Source organism: Ornithorhynchus anatinus, chromosome 7 (genome assembly GCF_004115215.2).
Source record: "Ornithorhynchus anatinus isolate Pmale09 chromosome 7, mOrnAna1.pri.v4, whole genome shotgun sequence".
Lineage (NCBI taxonomy): Eukaryota > Metazoa > Chordata > Mammalia > Monotremata > Ornithorhynchidae > Ornithorhynchus > Ornithorhynchus anatinus.
In genome coordinates, this window is record NC_041734.1 from 37369399 (window position 1) to 37384511 (window position 15113).

Sequence of the window (15113 nt, forward strand, 5' to 3'; positions counted from 1 at the left end):
ATATGATTGAATGAACTCATCTTCCCACCCAAACCCTGTCCTTCCCAAGACTTTCCTATCACTGTAGATGGCACCATTATCCTCTCTTCCTCACAAGAGCTTAGCCTTGGCATTGTCCTTGGAACAGTGAATCGATCAATGGTATTTACTCAGGGCTCACTGTGGCTCACTGTGTGCCGAGCACTGTACTAAGCATTTGGGAAAATACATAACAACGGAGTTGGTATACATGATCCCTGCCCACAAGGAGCTGGACAATGAGGATATTCAGTCAGTCACCAACTGCTGTCGATTTTACCTTCACAATATCTCTAAGTTCCACCCCTTCTTCTCCATCTAAACTGCTACCACTCTGAACCAAACTCTTATCATATACTTCCCCGACTACTCCATCAGCCTCCTGTTTCTCCCCACTCCCGTCGATACTTCAGTCTGCAGCCCCGATGAATTTTTCCAAAAAAAAAAAAAAAAAAGTTTTGCACACAACTTGCCATTCCAAATGGTTGTTCATCCATCTTCACATCAAACAGAAGCTCCTTATCATTGGCTTTAAGGCACTCAATTAGCTCTTCCCCTCCTACTTAACCTCACTCATCTTCCAATACAACCTAGCCGGCACACTTCAATTCCACAGGCTTCAATCCTCCAACACCGGCCTTAGTGAGCCTCCAACTCCCCTCTCTCGCCACCAACCCCTTGGCCCCATCCATCTGGTGATCATATCCAACAGACCACCACTCTCCCCCTCTTCCAAGCCCTACTAAAACCGTACCTCTTCCAGGACATCTTCCCTGACTAACCTTTCATCACACCACCCTATTCCCCTTCCTGAATCATCCAGGCACTTAAATTCATGCCCTTCTAAAAACACTCTGATACTCACCCAACCCTCAGCCTGATAGCACTGATGCACAAATCCTTATACTCTGCCCCTTCCCCTTTGTAATTCATCTCAACGTCTGTCTCCCCCACTAGAATGGAAGCTCCTTGAGGGCAGGGATCTTATCTACCAGCTCAACTGTATTGTACTCTCCCGAGCATTTAGAAACACACTTGGCACAGAGTAAGCATTCCATAAATAGAGTTAATGGATTAATTGGCCCAGGGCAAGTCAGGCAGGTGGCTCCTCCCCATGGGAATGTGGGACAGGGCCGAAAGAACTACCTTGCTCTTCAGCTTACAGGGTCCCTCAGAACTGCGGTGGCAAAGCGCCATCCTCTACCCGTCCCCTTGCACGTCACCTGTGCCCAGCCTTGGCCAGGACCCAAAAGTGCCAAGAGGAGGAGAGACACCAGTGACTACTTTTTCCTACCTCTTCCCCCATCCTTCCTTCCGCTCAACCCCAAATTCACCCTCAAGTTCAAAATGAAGAGTTCACACCTCTGACAGCACTCCCTTAAGTCAATCTGCATGCACAACACTTGGGCATGCACGGGTGCACACACACATGCAGCATGGCCTAGTGGATAGAGCACAGGCATGGGAGTCAGAAGGATCTGAGTTCTAATCCCAGCTTTGCCACTTATCTGCTGGGTGATCTTGGGCAAATCACTTCTCTGTGCCTCAGTTAACTCATCTGCAAAATGGAGATTAGGCCCGTGAGCCCAGTATGGGAGAGGGACTATGTCTGACCTGATGGTCTTGAATCTACCCCAGATCTCAGTAAGCCCCTGGCAAATAGTAAGTGCTTAAATACCATTTACCATACCATACTATTTCCTCACGAAAATCAACACGATCAGGTCTGAGCTCCCCAAAGTCAACCCTCCGCCTCTCCCCTCCCCCCCAACAACCCCCTCCCCTACTTTCCCATCCTTCCCTGCAGTATCCTCAGAGGAGATCTCCTCCCTCCTCGCAAGTGCCACCCCCTCCACCTGCGCCTCGGACCCCATTCCCTCTCACCTTCTTAAAACCGTCGCCCCTGCCCTCCTCCCTTCCTTAACTTCTATTTTTAACCACTCAATCTCCAAGGGCTCCTTCCCCTCTGCCTTCAAACACGCCCACGTCTCCCCCATCCTAAAAAAAACCCGCTCTTGACCCCACTTCCCCCTCCAGTTATCGTCCTATCTCCCTACTACCCTTCCTTTCCAAAATCTTAGAACGAGTCGTCTACAATCGATGCCTAGAATTCCTTAACTCCCATTCTCTCCTAGACCCCTCCAATCTGGCTTCCGTCCCCTCCACTCTACCGAGACTGCTCTCTCTAAGGTCACCCATGACCTCCTTCTTGCCAAATCCAATGGCTCCTACTCCATTCTGATCCTCCTTGACCTCTCTGCTGCCTTTGACACTGTCGACCATCCCCTCCTCCTCCATACCTTATCTCACCTTGGCTTCACGGACTCTGTCCTCTCCTGGTTCTCCTCTTACCTCTCTGGCCGATCATTCTCGGTCTCCTACGCTGGAGCCTCCTCCCCCTCCCATCCTTTAACTGTTGGAGTTCCTCAAGGGTCAGTTCTTGGCCCTCTTCTGTTCTCCATTTACACTCACTCCCTCGGTGAACTCATCCGCTCTCACGGCTTTGACTACCATCTCTACGCAGATGACACGCAGATCTACATCTCCGCCCCTGTCCTCTCCCCCTCCCTTCGGGCTCGCATCTCCTCCTGCCTCCGGGACGTCTCCACCTGGATGTCAGCCCGCCACCTAAAACTCAACATGAGCAAGACTGAGCTCCTCATCTTCCCTCCCAAGCCCGGTCCGCTCCCAGACTTCTCCATCACCGTGGATGGCACGACCATCCTTCCCGTCCCGCAGGCCCGCAATCTCGGTGTCATCCTTGACTCGTCCCTCTCGTTCACCCCACACATCCTATCCGTTACCAAGACCTGCCGGTTTCACCTCTACAATATCGCCAAGATCCGCCCTTTCCTCTCCACCCAAACGGCTACCTTACTGTTACGGGCTCTCGTTATATCCCGGCTAGACTACTGTGTCAGCCTTCTCTCTGACCTCCCTTCCTCCTCTCTCGCCCCGCTCCGGTCTATTCTTCACTCCGCTGCCCGGCTCATCTTCCTGCAGAAACGATCTGGGCATGTCACTCCCCTTCTTAAACAACTCCAGTGGTTGCCTATCGACCTCCGCTCCAAACAAAAACTCCTCACTCTAGGCTTCGAGGCTCTCCATCACCTTGCCCCTTCCTACCTCTCCTCCCTTCTCTCTTTCTACCGCCCACCCCGCACGCTCCGCTCCTCTGCCGCCCACCTCCTCGCCGTCCCTCGGTCTCGCCTATCCCGCCGTCGACCCCTGGGTCACGTCCTCCCGCGGTCCTGGAACGCCCTCCCTCCTCACCTCCGCCAAACTGATTCTCTTTCCCTCTTCAAAACCTTACTTAAAAATCACCTCCTCCAAGAGGCCTTCCCAGACTGAGCTCCTCTTCCCCCTCTACTCCCTCTGCCATCCCCCCCTTTACCTCTCCGCAGCTAAAGCCTCATTTCCCCTTTTCCCTCTGCTCCTCCACCTCTCCCTTCCCATCCCCACAGCACTGTACCCGTCCGCTCAACTGTATATATTTTCGTTACCCTATTTATTTTGTTAATGAATTGTACATCGCCTTGATTCTATTTAGTTGCCATTGTTTTTACGAGATGTTCTTCCCCTTGACGCTGTTTAGTGCCATTGTTCTTGTCTGTCCGTCTCCCCCGATTAGACTGTAAGCCCGTCAAATGGCAGGGACTGTCTCTATCTGTTGCCGACTTGTTCATCCCAAGCGCTTAGTACAGTGCTCTGCACATAGTAAGCGCTCAATAAATACTATTGAATGAATGAATGAAATACCATAAAAAAAAAATACTGTTCACCAAGAGAGCTTTGTTTCAAAGAATTTGTCCCTCACATCCTTAACTTGCCATCCACGCATTACTACACATTCAATTTGTGCTTGTGACATTCGGAGAAGATCCTGCTCACCTGGGGCTCAAATGCAGGGTAAGGAAATACACTTAGCTCTCCTATAGCAGAGGGAGTGTGTTCTCACACAACCCTATGTTGAGGAAAACTCAGTGCAGAGCGCACCCCACAGCCTATACCACACAAAGCACAAACGCACAACCATCTGTTCCGACACTGCGTCGTGCTGTATCCAGACGCACACTATCAGAAAAACGTTCCCTAATTTTGCCATCGTGCTCTAGCCAAAATGGGTAGTGCAGGCATGTGTTGTGGCAAAACTGAGTACTGGGAAAATTTCAAGCCCAGATGCACACTGTCAGACAAACATTCCCTAACTGTGCCACTGTGATCTAATCAAAACGTGTAGGGCAAGCATGCGTTGTGGCAAAATTGGGTACTGGAGATTTTCAAGACCAGAAGTTGGTTTAGGAACCGGTGACGTGATAACCAAAATTCATTACACACCTCAGACTGCCTCTGGTCTGTAAGCCTGTTATGGGCAGGGAACAGGTCTGCTAATTCTGCAGTATAATATTCTCCCCAGTATTATACTCTCCTAAGTGTACAGTGCTCTGCAGATAGTAAGGGCTCAATAAATACCACTGATTGACTAACCCCAAAGAAGGCTGGACATCCCACCATCCTTTTTACTGAATGAGCGGGCACAGGACCCAAATTTGGAATCTGCTGGAATGTTCACGGCAGGATATCCGATTTGGATTTGGACGTCCTAACTGTGAATAATGATTTCTTTACTTAACTATGGAATGCAAACTCATTATGTGAAGGGAACAAGCCTACCAACTCTCTTATACTGTACTCTCCCAATCGTTTAATACAATGTTCTGCACCTAGTAAGTGCTCAGTAAATTGGAGTGATTGATTGACAGGTTCCATGAAAGACTTCACCAGTTCCTACACGTATTCTATGAACTCCATTCCAGTGTTTTGTCAAACAGAGAGAAAGCTTTACAAGATATCAAACTTGACAGAGTAACCAGCTCCAAAATTACAGGTTTCAAACACAAGAAAACCACACGAGGACAAAGAAAACATGACAGCTAGAATACACCTGAGGCGCTGTGTTGGGTCAGCAGATTCAACAACCCACCTAAGAAGGGAAAGGAAAAAAAAAGAAGTTCCTCACTGAATTCTCTGCCCTGGAAGAACCTTGAAAAAAAGAAACCAATTTACGAACCAAAAAGAGCTCTTTTCCAAAAGAGTCAAAAAAACAACTTTCCTTTTCAAAACCTAGTAGGAGTCTCTGACCAACAGAGTTGGTAGCAGCTCCCAGGCAGATCTTCCGATAATGCTGGTAAACTTTAATTAATTTTCAAAAAGTGTTCAAGTGTCAGATATTAACAATTTTTTTTTAACACATTCAGGCCACTTGAAACACAATTTCGACTAAAAAGACCAGGAGGAGCCAAGGCAGTTTCCTTTGCCACACATCTCTGCTACTAAGAGAATAAATCCCCAAAACCCTCCAACATCACAGAATCACACGAGTTTCACTGCCCAGGTCTAGGAGAGGCTGCAGGTTAGGCCTCAAGAGGAGAAAAAGCATGGCCCAGTGAAATGAACACAGGCCTGGGAGTTGGAGGACCTGGGTTCTAATTCCCACTCCTCAACATGTCTGCTTTGTGTCTTTGGGCAAACCACTTAACTTCTTGGAGTCTCAGTTACCTCATCTGTAAAATGAGAATTAAGACAATGAGCCCCATCTGGGACATGGATTGTGTCCAACTTGATTAGTTTGTCTCTACCCCAGCGTTTAATACAGTGCCTGCCACATAAGTGTTTAACAAATACCATTAAAATTTTTTAAAAAAGGAGCGCTAAGACACCAAGCTTCTCAAGCCTAAACAAAAGAGTGATGGCAAACATCTGGAAAAGCTAGAAAAGGAGGAAAAGGGTGAAAGAAGGTTGACCTTCTCCAAGAAAAGCAAAGCAACTGTTTCTCCCAGGGTCAAAAAGGAGGAGAAAAGGGACTCTAAGTCCAGCCAATGAGTCAAGACCAGCACAGAACACTGAAGCTTCAGCATAGAAAGCGGAACTGGTGAGAATCCAACCCGGCTTCACCTTTTTAACAGCTTGATAGGAGGGGGAAAAAAAGTCTGGCACTCTACTGAACTTGGTCTCAATATACTAAAGCTTATCTTCTTTCCAGCCCCCTTTCAATTCTCCTCTTCTGATGTGCAGTCAGAGGAGGAGCTCAAGATTACTCCTGGAGTCATTCAATGCCACTACATCCAACTTTTTTCTACTAAGCCGAGGATCGATTCATTCAATAGCATTTATTGAGCGCTTACTATGTGCAGAGCACTTGCTGCTTTCCTGGGGCTGGGCTGTTTTGAAGGAGACAGAGCTGCTGACGTCCTTACATTGGAAGACAGACTCCCAGAAGTCACTTCAAGCCTTCAGCTGATCCTGTCATCCCCTCCCCTCAACACACAAGCTCCTCGCCTACTTTCCCCAGGTTACAAATGCACCAGACAAAAAAATACACTCTACAGACACAAAAGCGACACCAGCATGTGTGTGTGCATGTTGGTATTTGTTAAGCACTTACTATGTGCAGAGCACTGTTCTAAGCACTGGGGTAGATACAGGGTAATCAGGTTGTCCCACGTGAGGCTCACAGTTAACCCCATTTTACAGATGAGGTAACTGAGGCACAGAGAAGTGAAGTGACTTGCCCTCAGTCACACAGCTGACAAATGGCAGAGCCGGGAGTCGAACTCATGACCTCTAACTCCGAAGCCCAGGCTCTTTCCACTGAGCCAGGCTGCTTCATTGTGTGTGTAGAGATGTTTAGACACGTTTGTTTGATCTACGGTATTTGTTAAGCACTTACTATGTATCAAACACTTTTCTAAGAGCCGGGGTAGGTGCAGGTTCATTAAGTCGGACACAGTCCCTGTCCCACATGGGGCTCACAGTCTACACAGGAGGGAGAACAAGTAATCTCCATTTTACAGTTGAGAAAACTGAGGCCCAGAGAAGTAAAGTGACATGCCCATGGTCACAAAGCAGACAAATGGCAGAGCTGGGATTAGAACCTGGGCCCGTGCGCTTTCCACTAGGCCATGCTGCTCCCAGAGCTATCGCTATCTTTCCTAGTCGAAGATGTCCCTACTGATGGTGAGATTCTAGTCATGCATGCAAATGCGATTGAAAAAAGACTGATACGGGACTGATGTTCGTTCCTACATGGTTTAGAAGTACGGAGCCTTGATGAAGATGTTTTTGCTTCTGTCTCCTTTGGTTCCAGGCTTAATAATAATAATAATAATAATATTGGTATTTGTTAAGCGCTTACTATGTGCCGAGCCTCTGCTCCAGGAGAGCGAGCACTGTCCCGATTTCAGCCGGTCGGGCTGCTGCCGGGGTCTCGCGACAGCCCACCGTCCGACGGGACGTTTGACGCTGTGCTGCGGCCGGCCCTCTGCTCTCGGGGATGGCCTGTTTTGGTCGACAATGAAAAGCACTTTCCTGTAATGCAGCCCAAAGCTTCACTGCCTAGGAAAGGGCCTGCTGAGATGAAGCGAACTGGGGTACCAGCTCAAAATGTTTACACCTCTACCTCAACTCCCCTCCTTTTTTTTTTTAAATGGTATTTACTAATGATGGTATTTGTTAAGTGCTTACTCTGTGTCCAGCACTCTTCTTAGCACTGGGGTGGATACAAGATAATCAGGGTGGACACAATCCTTGTCCCACATAGATCTCACAGTCTTAATCTCCATTTTACAGATGAGGTAACTGAGGCATAGAGAAGTAAAGTGATTTGCCCAAGGCCACACAGCAGACAAGTGCCAGAGCCATAATTAGAACCCAGGTCCTTCAGACTCCTAGGTCTGTGCTCTATCCACTGAGCCATGATGATTCTGTATTTGTTAAGCACTTACTGTGTGCCAGGCACCAAACTAAGCGCTGGAGTTGACAGCAGCCATCAGGTTGGCCAGAGTCCACGCCCCATATGGGGTTCAGAGTCATAAAGTCCCAAGTTTACAGATGAGCTGAGGCCCAGAGAAGTAAAGTGATTTGCCCAAGGCCACGCAGAGGACAAATGGTGAAGACAGAATTAGGACTCAAGTCCTCTGACTCCCAGGCCCGTGCTTTATCCACTAGGCCACGCTACTTGTCCCATCTGGCAACCATCCGGATGGCCATTACTCTAGCAGCAGCCTAGCGTGGTGCCAACAGCAAGGCACCCAGTGACCCAACAAAGAGCTCACCTGGGCCACCCCACTTTCTTAAAGACACTGAAAGGGAAATGCTGGAAGGGATTTGTGGAAGGGATTTCCCTTCCTCTCTCTCCAGCTGGGACCAAAAGGCACAGTCGCTGGAGGAAGGGAAGGCGACGGGAAAAAAAAGAAGTGAACACATATACCCCTGCCTCCTCTGGGGGAACTAGGCACCATTCGCTTCCCTCCAGGGAAAGGCAGGGCTGGGATCTTTCACCAGCTGATTCTGGTGTTCCTCTGCTAGAGAGAGAGGGCACTTCCTCAGGTCCCCAGTAAGGAAGGAGAACCTTAGAGGAACTATGGTGGGGAATGCCAGGGAGCAGAGTTCATTCATTCAGTCGTATTTATTGAGCATTTACTGTGTGCAGAACACTGTACTAAGTGCTTGGAATGTGCAATACAGCCTGGACCTGAATAGGAAAAATAGAAGTCAGATAGAGAGACGGTGGAAAAGAGATCAGGGAAGTGGAAAAAAAAAGACAGAAGCTTAAAAGGATAGAGGATAGCGGTCACGGCGGGAGGGAAAGGGCCAGAAGATGGGGGTGAAACTGGAAGGCAACGAAAAGGGCAGACGAGGGGATGGATACAGAATTCCAGGAACAGGAAAAGGAGCCAGATGGTGGACGAAAGGACGTCGAAAGGGCTAGAGACAGGAACGGGGGTGCTGAAGAGACCTGCAGAAGAAGTGAGACCTATGTGGAATAAAGAGGAGTGCGATGGAGGAGGAAAAAGAAGATGGCGGAAAGAGAGGTGACAAAGTTCCTACTCACCGGGAGAAGCACCAGAATTTCCACTCACCTAAAGGAACTAGCAAAACTCAGGCCAAAGTGTTTACAAGACCTCTTTCCCCCATGACAGTGAGTGCAAAAGAGTCATTTGTCCCTCTTTTTCACAGGCAGCAAACTTCCCCACATAAAGTGCATCAAGAATCAATATACCGCTCTTGGCTTTTGCCGGGGGCACCGCCACAGCCGTTTTCAATAGAATGGTATGGATGAATTCTAGAAGAGTGGTGAAATTCTTCTGCTTTGGAAATTAAGAGGCACAAAGTCTTATTTCCTTCAATGCCACCCCCCAACATCAAAGGAAGGGGAATTCAAAGCCATTCATGCTTTGAAACCTCACAAAGAAGCTGAAAAATGCAAGTCAATTGCCGGGCATAAATATGCAGCAGTTAGGAGGAAAAAAAAAGTTATGACAAAATTAGACGTAGAAACCCCTGAGATCAGAGTTCCACTGGTAATCATGGGGACACTCTTGTCAAGGAAAAGGTTCCCGGCCAGTGAAACAGGAGGACAAACATTCTACTCCATATGTTACCAATCACATGGCCTGAATTCCATGGGTTTTTGTCGATTTCACTAGTGTTAAGCTATTGACCCCCTTTAAGAACCATGACATCTTGAAATTTCATTATGCAAACCTTTCATGCTGCCGACTTTCAAAATTATCTCCTCCTCAGGTCTGTGTGACCACATCTGCTTTATGTCTACCACCTTGTTAATCAATCAGTGGCATTTCTTGAGCACTTACTTTGTGCAGAGCACTGTATTAAGGGTTTGGGAAAGTACACTAGAATGCCTGTCTAGTTGCTTTGTTTCCTTCTGGCCTGCCTCTTCCCTTCTAGACTGCCAGCTCGTTGTTGGGTAGGGATTGTCTACCCTTGATAGAAGTGTTTTTTCCCCATTGCCTGCCGTAAATTTTCCTCCTGCTGTGACACAGTTTTCAAATAAAGCATTACAGAAATTAGACGGAAAGTATTTTTAAACTAATGACTTTCTTAACAAAATCATAATTGGTAGGGATTGTCGGATTTGTTGCCGAACTGCATTTGCCAAGAGCTTAGTAGAGTGCTCAGCACACAGTAATTGCTCAATAAATACGATTGAATAAATGAATGGTCTTTCTTGCCGGTAGATTCCTCCATTGAACACCATGCATGGCAGTCATGCTGAGTTCTCACCTAGCTGGAGGAAGACAATTAACTCTAAAGAGGGCAGTGTGATGTTTGCCCCCTAGGTAAGAGTTACGCCTACTTTCTGGCTCCCGCATGTTCACTTTAAGGAAGGATTATGAGCTGAAAATTCACAGCCTAGAAGAGAATAAGATATTAAAGTCTTAAATTGTAAGAGACATGAAAATACTTCCTCCCCTCCCACATACATCTCAGCTATTCGGGGGTGGGGGAGGGATCATAAAAACTCAAGGCAGCATTATTAAGTACTTTGAGCTTTCAGGCGGTCTTTTAAAAAAAAAAAAACATGAAAATTGGCAATATTCACTTTAGGATAACTCATACTCAAAGTACCTGAAAAGTATCTCTCTCTCCTCACCCCGCCCAAAAAAAGAAAAAGAAAAAGTTTAGCTCTTAAATCATACAGTTATCTTTAGCTCTTAAAAAAATCACAACTGCTGAAACTTCGAACTGGGTGGCATTTTACATTTCCAATTATAATTGAGTGAATGTGTTGCCATAGCTACTGCAAAATTCTGCAATAATTTTGTTGCCTTGTAATTGCAGTACTGTGTATATTTGTATACAAGCAGCTGATCTTTTTAATTCAATGTCCCCTTCAATCTGAGACTTTGAAACCACAACAGAAACTCTGAATTTGAAAACCCTAAAACAATGCATGAAATTATCAGGGAAAAAAAAAAGTTAAGACACCAAGCAGTGAAAAGATCACAGCAAAAAAAAAAAAAAGAAAAGGGTGAAAAGAAAAGGCAACTGCCAAAAAAGAATAAAACGCCACTGCAGCGATGACTGTCCCGGATCTTGTTGATTTGTTTACTTTAAGTGATGGCTCTGTTTTCTTTATGCAGTTGGATAAAGATGCTGGAGATGGCTTCGGGTCACAACACAAAAGAAGTTATGGCAGTAGATAATAAAGGAAAAGAGCAACAACAGAACAGCAATGTTCCCCAAGCACTTAACACTGCATGGCAGTAGTTTTCTTCTCTAAGCAGTTGGGTGAGCCTCTACAGCAATGCAATTATGATTTTGGTAAGAAAGTCATACAAAAGAAGTTACGGCGGTAGATAATAAAGGAAGAGAGCAACAGCAGAATAGCGTTGTTTCCCAAGCACTTACACTGCATGGCAGTAGTTTTCTTCTCTAAGCAGTTGGGTGAGCCTCTACATTAATGCAATTATGATTTTGGTAAGAAAGTCATTAGTTTAAAAATACCTCCCATCTCGTTTCTGTAATGCTTTATTTGAAAACTGTGTCACAGCAGGTCAATTTACAGCAAGCAATAGAGGAAAAAACACTCCTATCAGCCACTGCGAGTTATCACGAATTGTTGCTGGGCATTAAGAAAGTACACGAGGTTCCCACTGGCCCCGGCCTCCCCTAAACCCCGGTCCTTTCCAACCGAAACATAAGGCCCCCACAGTTCGAACGAGTCATACACTCGAGTGTTAGATATAAGAGATAATTTGCTTATAATTTCATGTGGCATTTTGGCAATGTCAGGGGAATTCGCATAATATCTGAGCAGGGGCACCGCGCAGCATCCCTTGGCTGAGAAAAATCCTGCAAAAATAAACCCACACGTAACTGCCTGGCAACGCTTCCCTCCTCCCCGGTACACACACAATGGAGATGAAATGGGATACACAACATTACAAACTGTGGTAGTGATCGACAACTGAGGGCTTATCGGATGAAACTTCTACAGCGCTCCCAGCATCGACCAAACGGACGCCGGGATAAGATTCCAGAATCCCATCAGTCCATTCCCTTTCCCCGGCTTCTGTAGGATTTCATCGGAACCTCGCTGCTCCTTCTGCGGGGAGCTTTATTTAGCTTCTCTGTTAAAGCAGAATTGGGAATCAAAACCGCATTTTCTAACTGTGCTTCACTCCCACCCACTCCCCCTCAAAAAAAAGAAGAAAAAAGACCCACGACTCCACTTACACCTAGAATTATAAAATATGCATATTCTCTCATTTACCCACATTTTTGTAGGCTTCCTAGTCCACAGCAGCTAGTTTGGAGGTGTGCACCTAGAATTTTAAAACAGGCATATTCACTCTTTTACCCACATTTTTCTAGGCTTCCTAGTCCACAGCAGCTAGTTTGGAGGTGTGCACCTAGAATTTTAAAATAGGCATATTCATTCACTCTTTTACCCACATTTTTCTAGGCTTTCTAGTCCACAGCAGCTAGTTTGGAGGTGTGCACCTAGAATTTTAAAATAGGCATATTCACTCATTTACCCACATTTTTCTAGGCTTCCTAGTCCAAAGCAGCTAGTTTGGAGGTGTGCACCTAGAATTTTAAAACAAGCATATTCACTCTTTTAACCACATTTTTCTAGGCTTCCTAATCCACAGCAGCTAGTTTAGAGGTGTGCACTTATAATTTTAAAATAGACATATTCACTCTTTTACCCACATTTTTCTAAGCTTCCTAGTCCACAGCAGCTAGTTTGGAGGTGTGCACCTAGAATTTTAAAATAGACATATTCACTCTTTTACCCACATTTTTCTAGACTTCCTAGTCCACAGCAGCTAGTTTAGAGGTGTGCCGGTCTCGGGAAAAAAAGGAAGAAAAAAAAAATCTTCTTTCTACTAGATACTCCTCTGCAGTCTGGACTGTCACAACATTTACCTCCTTTTTGCAGAGGAAAGGACTAAAAACATCATTCCGACCCCCAGCCTCCTCCTACACGACTCTTTCTGGTGTGAAACCCAGTCAACTATTATCACCGTCATCATCATCTGTCCACATCTACATGTCTGGGATTTACAGCCAAACCGATTACATTAGCAATTGTTTAAGAGGAAAAACACTGAAATAGTCTTATTACAAAATTAGTAATAAGAGTAATAAAATCACAGCTGGGGGTCAGATCTCATATTGTCGAGTCTCCAACAGAGGGCTGCTGATTTAATTTTTAAATTGCTCAGTTATAAACTCCCTGAGGAGAGAGAGATTATATTATCTATTTTATGATGTTTTTAACTGTATTGCATTTCACCTGCTGGCGCAGTCCTCGGAGCGCCTAGCCGGGGAAGGGGAGGTGGAGGTTTGGACGCACGGATGGATGGATGGATGGGTGCATGCACGCATGTAAGGAGGGGTGCATGCATGCACGGATGGGTGCATGCATGCATGGATCAAAGTGTGCATGCATGCATGGATGAGTGGATGGGTGCATGGATGTAAGGACGGGTCGCATGCATGTCAGGATGGATGGATCCATGCAAGGATGGATGGAAGCGTGTATGGGTGCATGGATGGCTGGTAGTGTGGACGGAGGCATGGATGCAAGGAAGGGTGGCATGCATGTAAGGATGGATGCATGCATGTAAGGATGGTGGGATGCGTGTAAGGACGGATGCAAATGTGTACGCATGCCTGTTCACACACGGGAGGCCGGGTGCATGTATGTTTCACGTTCGAACGGGCACGTGCACGTATGGATGGATGCATGGATGCATGGGTGCACGTCCGCAGCGCTCTGCACATAGTAGGCGCTCAGTAAATACTACTGAATGAACGTTTGACGGACGGACGGCAGCCGGCACGTGCGGAGGGACGGGTGCACGTATGTTTGCTGGCTGGGTGGAGGCATGCACGTGTGGACGGGTGCATGCACGTATGACCGCAAGCAGGCATGCGTGCCCGGATGGATAAATCCAGGCATGCAAGCACGGACGTCCGCGCGGCACCGAGGCGGGGGGGGGGGGGGAAGAAGCAGAGGGAGAAGAGGAGGGAGCTTGAAATCAGCTCGGGAGAGAAAGGGAAGGGAGGGAGGGAGAGGGGGACAATGGGCTCACCCCGGCGGCTGCGGCTGGAGGTCGGGCTCCGCTGGGCCCAGCTCAGGGCGCCTGCAGGCGGAGCAGAGGCTCGGCGCCGCCGTGCAGCCCGCACAGCCGCATCGCTGCAGCCCCCGCCCGCCCCGCAGCAGCCCGCGCCTCCGAAATCGGGCGGCGGCGGCGGCGACCCACGGCGGCGGCCCCACCACCTCCCCTCCTCATTCACAAAAAATTGACCCACGTTGAACCACGATGCCGCTCCCCCACGCCGCCCGCCCATTGGCCCCCGCCGCTGTCCGTCACCGCCCGAGGCCCCGCCCCCGCCCCCCCGCCCGAGCGGGCTCCTCCCATTGGCCCGGCCCCTCTGACGTCAGCCCAGCCCCCCCTCCGGCGGGAGGGGGCGCGGCGCTTACCGCTCGGGCCCGCCCCCCCCGCCGGATCCGCGCCCGCCCATTGGTCGGGGGGGAGGGGCCGCCCGCGCGTCGGCCAATCGGAACGCGCGGCCCGGGGGGAAGCCCCGCCCCGAGGCAGGCCGGGCTCCGATTGGCTCCGGCGGCTGCTCGTCTCGGGCGGGGCGGCGTCACGCCCCCTGGGCGCTTCGGGGGAGAGGAAGGGCGAGGGGGAGGGAAAGATGGAGGCCCCGGGGGGCGCCGAGGGTCCGGGGCGGGGCAGGGGGAGCGCGGTCGCCCCGTCCCCGCAGCGGGCCGGACACTCACCTGCCTCGGGAGGAGCCTCGCCTGGGCTCCGGGGTCCGGTCACGGGCCGCCGTCCCGTCAGCCCCGCGCGGCCGCCGCCATCTTGGGGGGGACGTCACGTGACGGGGCCATTTTTCCCCTCCCTCCTCCCGCGGGGCGGAGGGACGGGATGGAGCGCGCGCCGCCCCCCCCGCCTTGCAGAATCATAATAATAATATTCGTGTTTCTTAAACGCTTACTCTGTGCGGAGCGCTGTATTAAGCGCTGATACAGGCTCATTCATTCATTCAATAGTATTCATTCATTCAATAGCATTTATTGAGCGCTTACTCTGTGCAGAGCGCTGTACTAAGCGCTGATACAGGCTCATTCATTCATTCAATAGTATTCATTCATTCAATAGCATTTATTGAGCGCCTACTCTGTGCAGAGCGCTGTACTAAGCGCTGATACAGGCTCATTCATTCAATAGTATTCATTCAATAGTATTTATTGAGCGCCTACTCTGTGC

The 15113-nt window shown here is 48.5% G+C and overlaps 1 protein-coding gene across 8 annotated transcripts in view; it reads right to left on the reverse strand.

Moving 5' to 3' along the window:
• The window catches only part of HDAC4 (histone deacetylase 4), a 516681-nt gene extending 501984 nt beyond the window's left edge, over positions 1-14697 (reverse strand). For 7 of the 8 annotated variants that reach the window (XM_029068943.2, XM_029068940.2, XM_029068948.2 and 4 more), the window contains exon 1: positions 13929-14020. The gene's annotated coding sequence lies outside the window, so the exon portion shown is untranslated. Of the gene's footprint in view, positions 1-13928; positions 14021-14623 lie in introns of those variants that run through there. The other variant, XM_029068939.2, reaches the window with a different exon arrangement.
• Between the last annotated feature and the right edge of the window lie 416 nt (positions 14698-15113).